This window comes from Syzygium oleosum, unplaced genomic scaffold (assembly GCF_021117445.2).
Source record: "Syzygium oleosum isolate NSW1041296 unplaced genomic scaffold, Sole_v2.1 Sole_v2.09, whole genome shotgun sequence".
In the NCBI taxonomy this organism is placed as follows: Eukaryota; Viridiplantae; Streptophyta; class Magnoliopsida; order Myrtales; family Myrtaceae; genus Syzygium; species Syzygium oleosum.
The window spans coordinates 1978912-1990295 of record NW_026607493.1 but is presented as its reverse complement, the minus strand read 5'-3'; the positions used below and the strand labels follow the sequence as shown (position 1 = coordinate 1990295).

At 39.2% G+C, this 11384-nt stretch overlaps 1 pseudogene; it reads right to left on the bottom strand.

The window, feature by feature from the left end:
• Positions 1 to 8447: 8447 nt before the first annotated feature.
• On the bottom strand, positions 8448 to 10726 carry LOC115694358 (MDIS1-interacting receptor like kinase 2-like; annotated as a pseudogene).
• Between the last annotated feature and the right edge of the window lie 658 nt (positions 10727 to 11384).

Below are 11384 nucleotides of genomic sequence, written 5' to 3'. Positions count from 1 at the left end.
CTACAATTAACCCCTTAAGCCTTTTAAGGTCTTGCTTAGGACCAACAATTGGAAGGAGTTATCGTGCTATAACTTTTAAGCTATTGTTTCGTTTTTTTCTACTATCAAGGTTCTTGACTTACTTTTGCAGTCTTCATGGATCTAGCTCCTCATGATGAGTCATGGATTCACATCATGTTACATGTGATGGACCCAAACTAAGTCTAGCCCCACTCGAAGATTTACATACATGTAATTCTATGACGAAGGAACCTTCTCATCATGTTACACACAATGGGCCCGGATAAAGTCCGAAGCCTTCAGCATTAGATTGAAAGGTAAAAAAAATCACGGCCGGATTTGTTGAATGACTGAGATTTATTGTATTTCAATTCGTTGGTAAAAGATTATATGGACACGATACCTTCTAAAAACTAATATATCACCTCATATAAAATTATGGTTTTCACAATTAATTTGTTGAATCAAACATGAATCAACCGGGAGTACAAGGACAGCCTTGTGGGTTGATTCATGTTTGTGGCTACCTTGCAGGAACCTGTTTCCAGATCCCCTTCTGTCCTGCCTAGGCGCGAGTGGCTACTATACCAGTCTACCCGGAACCGAGCCAACCAAAGTTGATGCGGTGTTTACTTCCACCACCCGGAAGCCCCGAAAGTTCCCTGTAGATTTTTTGCTTCCCTATAGGGAGGAAATACGGGAGTTTGCAAGGAGTCCATTGCCGGAGCAAGTTCTCCTTGCAATTAACCCCTTAAGCCTTTTAAGGTCTTGCTTAGGACCAATAATTGGAAGGAGTTATCGTGCTATAACTTTTAAGCTATCGTTTCCTTTTTTTTCTATTATCAAGGTTCTTGACTTACTTTTGCAGTCTTCGTTGGCCTAGCTCCTCATTGTGAGTCATGGATTCACATCATGTTACACCTGATGAACCCAAACTAAGTCCGGCCCCACTCGAAGATTTACATACATGTAATTCTATGACGAAGGAACCTTCTCATCATGTTACACATAATGTGCCTGGATAAAGTCTAAAGCCTTCAGCATTAGATTGAAAGGTAAAAAAAATCACAACCGAATTTGTTGAATGATTGAGATTTATTGCATTCCAATTCGTTGGTAAAGGATTATATGGACACGATACCTTCTAGAAACTAATATATCACCTCATATAAAATTATGGTTTTCACAATTAATTTTGATTTTTAAAAATTTTAACTCTATCTATTTCAACGGCAAGAGAGGTGACTTGTGTAATCAACAACTTTAATAGCTTGTATAGCAAAAATAAAAACTAAAATAATGAACTTTTACAAGCAACACAATAAGCTAGTAGCTACGTAACCTTTTTATTACACAAGTCATGTTTGTTACTGTTCTTTTGGTAGTTGAATGATTTATGGAATGGTAAACTTTTTTGCCTACTTATAATTTCTATTCAACGATTTCAATCGTGGTACACTCACACAGGACATTTTGTATTTATTTATTTTTTTTGTTCAAACTATTGTTTTAATTACTTCGGACAATGCATGTTACTTGCAACATGTCACTTAGACATCATTCCTAAAACGAGGAGCATATCTCTCAATTAAAGTTATTATTGAGGCAATTAGCAAGCTTTCATTTCAAAACTCTTATACATTTTCCATGGACAACAAAATCACTATCTACCACCACATAAAGGCTTTCGATATATGATATACGAATAATGATGCCTCAAGTGACATAACTTTTTCATTTGGCTCACTTGAGACTGAAATCATTTTCTCGATCACTAGAGTACTACGACTTCTAAAAACCGTTCATCTGGTACCATAACTTTCAATTGATCACTTCAATGTTATAATTGTTTGCCAATTTAATCCTAAACTTTCGAATTTTGCAATTTAATTCTAAACTGACCGCCCTTTTCGCGAGGAAATGTGGGGCTAGCCTAGCGTGCGCTAAGTCTAAGTTTGAGATTTAACTTGGGCTCTCCCAAGCCCATACAATATCGCAACTTGTGATTTAAGTTTTTAACCTGTAAGTGATTTTTATCTAGGAGTTGCCATTAATCAGTTTACGGTAGGTCAATTAGACACCCAAGTAAAGCAATAGGAGAATTGCCCTATTTCTATGAACCAGAGATTAAATGAGTTCGGAAACTTGGTTACACTAGTTGGATAACTAATACCCTTTCGGTACCTAATATTGTTCAAACAACACTTTAAATGTGTTGGTGCAGTCTTCCTATTGATTGTGAATCTTAGGGTTTTGATCCTAACTAGGCTAAGAAAACTATAATCAATGCATCGGAATTGCTCAAAAAAACCTAACATGCCTCTAAATGGCTATATGAAAAGTCGAATTAAATACGCAATTCTAAACGTGCGAAGCAAACGACGTGGATTTAAGCATGGCTTTTGTTTTTGTTGGATTAAGCATGGCTTTTAATTACGCAAAACATGCAAGAAAAGGAAATTCCAAAGCCTAATTACTATTTTTTAAACTTTTCGAAAATTTTAATTTTTTAAATATTTTATATTATAATAATATATAAACGGATCCGGGTCGGATCTCCACATCCGACCCGGGGCGCGCCGGTCCGGGTCCTTAACTGGACTGGGCTCAGTAAATGAGCCCAAGTCCGGTCAACCCAAAAAAAAAAGCCCGGCCCAAACCTATTTTCTAATCTAACCCAGCCCACTTTTTATTTTTCTGGCTCAACCCGAACCCGAAATACCCAAAAAGGAATCAGGTCAGACTCCTTAACCGACCCGGATCCGACCCGACTCCGCCCAACTCGCCTTCACAGACCCAACGACGCTGTCTTCCGTGCCCGACGCGGGACTTTGGCGGAGACGTCAGCGCCGCCTGTCTCGGCCTGGCGGCACGCCACTCCGGCGTCGCCATGGCGCCACCTCAGGCCGAGGGCCCGGCCCCCACCTGGGCGGCCATTCCCCGGCCGACTTTGACGCCACTGGCCGAAGGTTCCTTCCATGGTCAAAAACCGAACAAAACGACGGCGGCGGTAGGTCGTGGCCATGGCCGGCCGCCTTGAGGCTGTCGAACCGGGATCCAAAAAAAACGACCCCCAAACCAATCGAAAACGAAAACCGGCGACCGTAACCTACCGAGGCTTGGCGACGGGGGAGGGTTGACGACCATGAGTTGTCGGGCGCGGCACGAGCGCGGCGCTCGCCGGAAAAACTCTATGACCCTCTGTCTCGCTCAATCTCTCCCTGGATCTCTCTCGGTCTCCCTCTCCAAACCGAGCGCCCCCCTCCTCTTATTTTTTCGTTCCTCCCCCCTTAAACCCCCCGTCTCTCTTGGCTTTTTATGGCGGCCAGCCACCTGCTCCGCCTACTCTCCTTCTGCTCTACGTCTCCTTTGCTTGGCTGTGCAGAGCGTTCCGCCGTTTCCATAGCTGTGGAGTGTCCACCGCTTCAGGCAACTAACATGGGGAAGGAGGAAAGGGAAAGGAGAGAGAAGGAAGGAGGCCGGGCCTGGGAGAGATGGAGAGGAAATGGAGGCCGGGCTGGGCCTTGCTCGGCCCGTTTTCCCTTCTTCTTCTTCTGCTTTTTTTAAATAATAATAATATTTTGATTAATATATTTTTTAAAAAAATTTTAATTAATTAAGAAAGTATGCTCAGATAGATCATATTAATGCAATGAGCCTAATGTCTATATGCAAAGAAATTAAATAAAAATATTTTTGTTTTAGGAGTTAAAAAATTTAATTCCTAAATTTTGTGTAATTAATTTAATTGGACAATTAAAAAATAGGTGTCAACATAAACCTTTGCACGAAATTCCGAGGTAGTCATTCTTACAATTTTCGCCGAAAATTGCCAACGTTGCAATATAGTCATCACCGGCCGTTCCGACGAAAATTGACCATGAGGACTGCATTGGATTTTCACGCAATGTTTAGGACTAAATTGGCAAAATTGAAAAGTTTATAACCGAATTGATATTCATACAATTAGGTTTATGATTGATTCAACGATTTTCCCCAACTTGCGGTGAACATTTTTTTATAAACTATGGCAATCAAGTGATTGATTAAGAAATTATTTGGTACTTCAGGGATTGAAAAATAAAATTAAAACACTCAAGTGAGCATCGCACAAAAGCAATAGTACTTAAATTATTAAAAAAAAAAAGTTATGACACTCAAACGAAAACCGTATAAAAGTTATGACACTTGCATTGTTCCTTTTTCGCTGAAAATATTTAATAAAATCTCAAGTGTTAATGCAATGAGCGATAAATTTCAATCAGTCTCTTTTTACATGGATCCGGATAACGAGGTTTGATTGCGTTCAACGACTTTCACCTTTATCAGTCTGTGTGGCTAAAAGAAGAGAAAAATTGCTCACAAAAGAAACACCAAAAAGACAGAAAAGATGGTTAATGGTTTTCTTCTTCAAGCTCGGTGAAGGGGCGCCACACCTGATAGCGAAACGCATGGACAGATGCACAGTGTCCCTGGTTTGTGATTTTCTTCTTGCCCAATACTTATCACTGCAATAAGTCAAAGAAGAGAAGAACTGGAAAGGCATCTATAAACTGATGAAACCCTTTATGGCCCGCAAGTTTGATTGCCAAGTGCAGCTTTCATCAGAGTTAAAACTCAGTTAAACTTCCAAAAAAATTCATCTGAATGACATTATAAGCCTGAAACTCTGTTTTAGAGTCCCCCGTATATTTTCACCTTTCAAGCAAATTCCTCTGCATAGTAGTCCTCACCTCATATGGTTTAATCTTTGGCCGTTAAAGACCACACTCCCCCAATTCCATAAGACTAATAGGTCATTTTTCTTTTTGAATGGAAATTTGGACAGTTTTTTTTTTATATCTTTTTTAGATAATGGGTAGCTTGTGGATTTAAAAAGTAGATGGTAAGGATATCAAATAGATAGAAAAAACATTTAATCGAAATATCGGTCGCTCTGTCAAACGTGAATAATGCAATGGATTAGCTTAGACAAGATTCAGGCGATTGGCACCCCAAGCAGACTCCCACCGAAGGGAAGAAAGAGACTCGATAGCGTAATTAAATTAACCTTACTCCGTATTTAAGTAATGAAATATGATGCAATATACCCTTATGCAAGAACAATAGAAGACATAGTTGCCGTCTTCCAGCTCTGCGCTCTTTACATTGTTCCCATTTCAACTCAAGAAATAAGAGAGTGATTGCTTATTGGAAAAACACGCGTCAAATCAAAACTGCTACTCCCACGATTTGAATCCACTAGAAACTGTCCTTGCTTCGTAAATCAGAAACCAAATCTCCTTGAAGTTCCAACTTTTTCACTATGAGCGACAAATAAAAGGAGCATCGCTTAAGTATCAAACTAAAAAAGGCAAGAGAGGAACAAATACCTTAAGCCAGTAAAAAAAAAGCCAACACGCACGTGTCACGGTCCAGAGAATTGGATCGTTCTCAAGGTTTTCTGAACGATGGAGCGTGAATGTTTCATGAACGAAAAGACAGATCTCGAGGATACTAAGTCTTAGGGTTTTTTTGATTTGTTCTAGAATACTCCTGGGGGCGGGCATTATTGTAATTGTACCTCATTCTTGTAATTCTATTGGCCGATAGAGATGTGGCCTTTAATTGAGAGATAGAGAGGTGCAATCTCCACCGTTAAATTGAAGAGAGATCTACGGATATGGTCAGTATTGTACTTTGTATATAAAAGGGTCTCCTTCCCTCATTTGTACATCTCATTATCATGTGAAATACAATCCAGAGCTTCTCTCTTTAAACTTTTTCTCTCTAAGATTTTAAGTGAGTGTAGGAAAGCTAACTTGGGAGGAAATTCCTAAGGCCGCACAGATAAAATTTTCTCTCTCAAACCCATGTGATAAGTTTATCATTTCTTCATCATCCAGCATAAGATTTTTCACGTTGCAGCATATAGAATTCTCAACAATCTCATAGAAGGCATGATGGTTGCATATGAATTGATCCCTAACCAAGCATAACTTGTGCCAAGCTATTCGACCCTCTTCCTGTTCAGAGGTTTTTGGACCGCTGGGCTTAGTCACTCATCAAACATTAACAGCAAAAGAAAGACCAAAAGTAATAAACAGACACGTTATTGAAGCAACAAAAACGAAAGACCAAAAGTAATAAACTGACACGTTATCGAAGCAACAAGGTGAGATGCAAAAACATGCAGGAGAATTCCGGAGTTTGCAATCATAAATGAAAGAGAAGGCAATGGACAGTCTTCAGCACAAACAATTTCAAGTGCAATCTAATATTAGCCCTCTCTGGATACTCTTCACCACGCACAAATTTCAAGTGCAATCTAGATTAACAGCCCTCTCAGGTCCAGCACATATTTGCGAACACAATGTTTGGAAGATAACTTCGATTATAACCTGTTCTTTTCAAATTTGAGTCCAAAAAGACCAACCACAGGACAGCAGCAGCAGCAGCAGAAAATAAGCCGGACATGCACCAAATCCACGGATTCTCCATAAAACATCAGCTTTATTAATTTTGTGTCGATGCCATAGTTCATTCAAATTAATTAATGCTAGGATGACAATGAACATGTTAAAATATATTAGGGACATAAGCGGACCAACTAAAAGTTCTCGAAAGACATTGCACATTAGTAATTATGATTTAATTGAACAAATTTAAAATTTTATTACGACTCTACGCATCAACAAAAGTTCACAAACTACTAGTACTGACTGACAGTAGCTGTTGACGCGAAATTTAAGTGTGGAGAAGTCTGATTATGCAAACCAATTAAATACGTAATTTAATTGCATGTTGGTGTTGGTCAAATATGTGAAAAGGTAGAGAGTTTTATTTCGCAAACGAGTATCCATAATTGATCGAGAGATGCTCGGGCCCTTCACGCCTTTGGCATGGATATAGACGAGTTGTTTTCTGCGTATATATTATGCAAGTGTGATATCCGAAATTTTAACAACGAGTCGCATATCGACGCTCAATCGAGGTCTTACGTGGTTGTGATGATAAGTGCACGAATACATGACTGAAACGAGATAGAAATTGATTTTCATCTATGTAGGACCTAAAATAAACTCGTCTGGAAATTGCATAAGCGGCCCAGGTATTTTACAAACTTGCGGGGCCCAAACAACAATAATTGTAGCAATTAGACTCCTATAGAAAGAAACTGCGAATTCTTTTCAAACCCAAAGTTAAAGTGGCCAGCCAATCTATATGGCATGAAAAATTAGTGGAGAAAAGGGACAAGTGGCAATCCATCAAGTCGTCCTCTTCCCCCATTATACGGCCGTTAGAGAAAACAAAGAAGGAAAATTGAAACCAATTTGAAGCAAAATGGAGGGGGGAATCGCTGAATTGCTACATGCGTGATTTTGGGTGCTGACCTTGGGAATTTCTTCATCGATTTGTCGCAAAGTGATGTATTTTTGTGTCGTAACTTCGTAGTAACTGCCTCAAGAAGAGCGAGACTTCTTGATTTGTTTAGATTTAATTGACTTTGTTGCTGTCTAGATTTTCAAATTTCGGGATAAGACATTTGTAAGTGAAATTTCTTAGTTTAAAGTCTACCAGCAGACAATCATTGAGACGGGAAAGAGAGATGCGCAGAATCCCACGTGTCCAATAACGAGGAGTTACGAAAAATTTAGGCACCTTCACGAAGCGAACATGTAGAGGCAATGGTGGCGACAATGAGTGCGGAGCCAAAGAGGGATGATGCTGAAACCAGCTCCAGCTTTTGACAGGTTTGACAACAATTTATATGGTAAAGATACACACACAGTCAGGTTAATCTTCTCATTACCCAAGATAATGAAATGGCCTAAGTAAATGTCAATTTAGAATGGTTCAAATGTCCTAAAATTTGACGCTTAATGAAGTGAGAATGGATTATGGGTAAGAAAATTTGAAATCTATCCAGTTTTACTAGTTTAACCGCTCCATAAGTTTGGATGTACAACTTATGCTTATTGAATATGGAAATTAGGTAGATCCAATTGTAGTATGAAATTGAAGCAACTGAAAGTTCCGGGATGGTATTGCAAATATAGTCAATGGTTATTTAATGGAATAAATTAAAAGTTCACACATTACACTTTGATAAAATTTCACGGATAACTAGTATCATTATCTCTTCCAGAAGCGGAAACTACATGTGCTTTACATCTAAGGCAACAGATGTTGATCCAATGCATTTTACAAATTTACTTCCTAATTGCTTGAAAAAAATTCTAATAATTGTGAAATAAGATCTCCCCAGAAGCTTTCCCTTTATTATTTCTAGTGCCACGACTCCAAACAATAAACATTGCACTTTTTCTATAACGTTCAAAGGGAAGCTAGTTCTGCAGCGAAAATCATAAATCACATGGTTGGGATGAGTGAGAACTAAGAAGATATTTAAAAGGTGATGGTCATCATTATTACGAACCAAATAAAATAACACGTGGAAAGTAAATTCAATACTCACCTTCTACTGCAAATGCTCCAAATTTCCTTACACTGAGATAGCAAAATTGCTCTAAGTTGATTGCAAAGAGTGGTAGTTCCAGGGGTACTTGAACGCGAAGCTCATGCGAAACTTGTGCCATGGTCAGTCGAAGCTGCGGATCGGTTTGCAAACACACGAACGCTAGCTTGGCGATCGAGACCACATCTTGGGCATCTTGAAGACAAAGTCTAGAAGGCGAGAGAGGTTGATCCAACACATCCTTCAACAACATCATTGACTCATTTTGGGTAAATGATGAACATTCCCGAAAGACACGATCTCCCGGATGCTTCCCCATGATTATCTCTAATGCGACGACTCCAAAGCTATGCACATCACATTTTTCGGTAGGAATAGTAGAATAAGCAAGCTCTGCAAGTGGAGAAATCATATAATTTTTTTAAAAGCTCGATCACAAGATGTATTCAAGTTGACAACATTGCTTCCCAAAACGTGATGATTACAAGTACAAATTTCTACTTAGTCTAAACTTACAAAATTGATTTGAGCATGGGCGTATATGCTTCGGCGAAGTTCATAGGATTTTGTTTGACGCTTAAAGTACGAGCATCACGTAGGTCAAACGAACTTAATATACTTGAAATGGATCGCTTATGATGTTTTTTCCGCATTTTTGCCAATTCTTCCTTATTAGGGAAATCGGGAAGCTTTCTGATCAACACTAAACTTGGAAGCTCTAAATTAGTAAACTAATTGCCATAAGAAGATTAATAGCTAAAGAACCTAGTGAAAGTTCAATTATAGAATGGATATCCGACACTAAATGCCCATCGAAATTCAACAAATTACAAAGTACCAGGAACAATATATCTGATGGTGCCAGCAATATTAGTCCAATTTGATGAATCTAGTCTCAATAGCCTTGCGGTGCCAAAATCAAAAACATGAGCCTCATAATCGCGATCCAATAGAATGCTGTTACTGGTCAAGTCTCAATGAATCAACGGAGGTGAACATTCGTGATGCATATAGGACAATGCATCCGCAACTCCTCGGACCGCATTTATCCTCTTGTCCCATTGAAATTCTTTGGCTCTTTCATCCTTGTTTAAATTTGTTCTCAAGCTTTCTCTTTCCATGTACTCAAACACCAAAAAACGCCGTTGGACATGAGAGAGCAAAATCCATAAAATTTCACGATGTTGCGGTGGCGTAAGTTTGTTAGGGCTTCAATTTCCCTTTCAAATGGTATCAAATTGTTAGGGCTTCAATTTCCCTTTCAAATGGTATGAAATCAACAATCTCACTATCTTCATGGGATGAAGAGATTTGGTTCACAGCAATTGTTTGACCTTATGATATCTCGGATTTAAAAACAATTCCATATGTTCCTTCACCCACATAGTACTTGGAGTCAAATCCTTCCGTGGCCTCGATGATTCGGTCGTAGAAAACTTTGCCATCATAACTCAAAATACGGAAAAAATCCAAATCATTTGCATGTTCATTGTTGCCTCTCTTGATAATCCTTCTTCGACGATAATTGACGATTACAAGAGCGACCAAGGTGCAAGAGAGAAGGAGAAACCCCAAGAACGAGAGAATGAGGATTACTGTGATTCTAGCTCCAATGTATCGATTGCATTTCTTGCTTCCGGTAGAATTGCATTTCGGTAAACCAACGACATTTCCACATAGCCCTATTTTATGCTGAATTGTCTCAAATGGAGCCACATTGAAAGCTTTGACATTTGGGAGAGGACCTTCCAGGTTATTGTAGGATAAATCAATGGAAGTTAAGGCTGACATCTCACTAAAAGTATGTGGAATGGAACCAGAAAGGCTGTTGTGGGAGATAATTAGAACTTGCAGCATTCTCAATTGTCCAAGTACTCTCGGTATGTTTCCAATCAACAAATTATGACTCAAGTCAATAACCTCAAGGAATTGTGCGTTGCCTATCTCAAGAGGAATGGTTCTCCACAATTTGTTTCTGCTCAAGCTCAAGCTCAACAAGCTTTTGCATCAGCCTAGCTGCACCAGTATCGATCCACTTAAATTGTTTGATGCCAAGTTCAGATATACTAGATGGGATAAAAGTCCAAATCTCAGTCGGGACATTTCCCGTGATAGCGCTGCTGCTTAGATCGAGTCCTAACAATATCGACAGGCTTCCCAATTCCCTTGGAATCTCTCCGCTTAAATTATTTGAAGAAAGGTTGAGTAGCCATAATTGAGCCATCCTTCCAAATAGTGTGGGTATCTCACCAGAAATGCTGTTGTTTGATATCCTTAAGCTCGTCAATTACGACAATGCTCCATTTCCACGAAAGTTCGCCGTACAAATGATTGTGACTTAAGTCAATAAAATATAGATGTGGATATTTTCCAAAAGCTTCTGTTATGTTTCCAGTAAGTTGGTTTCCATCTAGCCTCAATCTAATTAATGTGCTACAGTTCTCTAAGTTTGTTGGGACAGGACCCGTGAAATGATTATTGTTCATGGTGGAATATTGAAATGATCTCCCAAGGCATAAATCTCCCAGCAATTCCCCCTCTAGTTCATTATGATGTAGATGAAAAACTGTACAATGTGTTATCTTATTAAGATCAGAAGGCAAGGAACCCAAGAATTTGTTGTAACCAAGGTGAAAAACAGATAAACTTGTCAAGTTTCCGATGGAACTAGGAATTAAGCCGGTGAGATTGTTGGATGATAGGAGAAGATGAAAAAGAGAAGTGAGCCTCCTAATATCTAAAGGTATGGGTCCTGAAAGTCCATTGTGGGAAAGGTAAAGAAGAGATAAACTCGTCAAGTTTCCAATGAACGAGGAATTGAGCCGGTGAGATTGTTGGATGATAGGTCAAGGTTGGTAAGTGAAGTGAGCCTCGCAAGTTTTGAAGGTGTGGGTCCCGAAAGTCCATTTTGGGGAAGGGAAAGAAG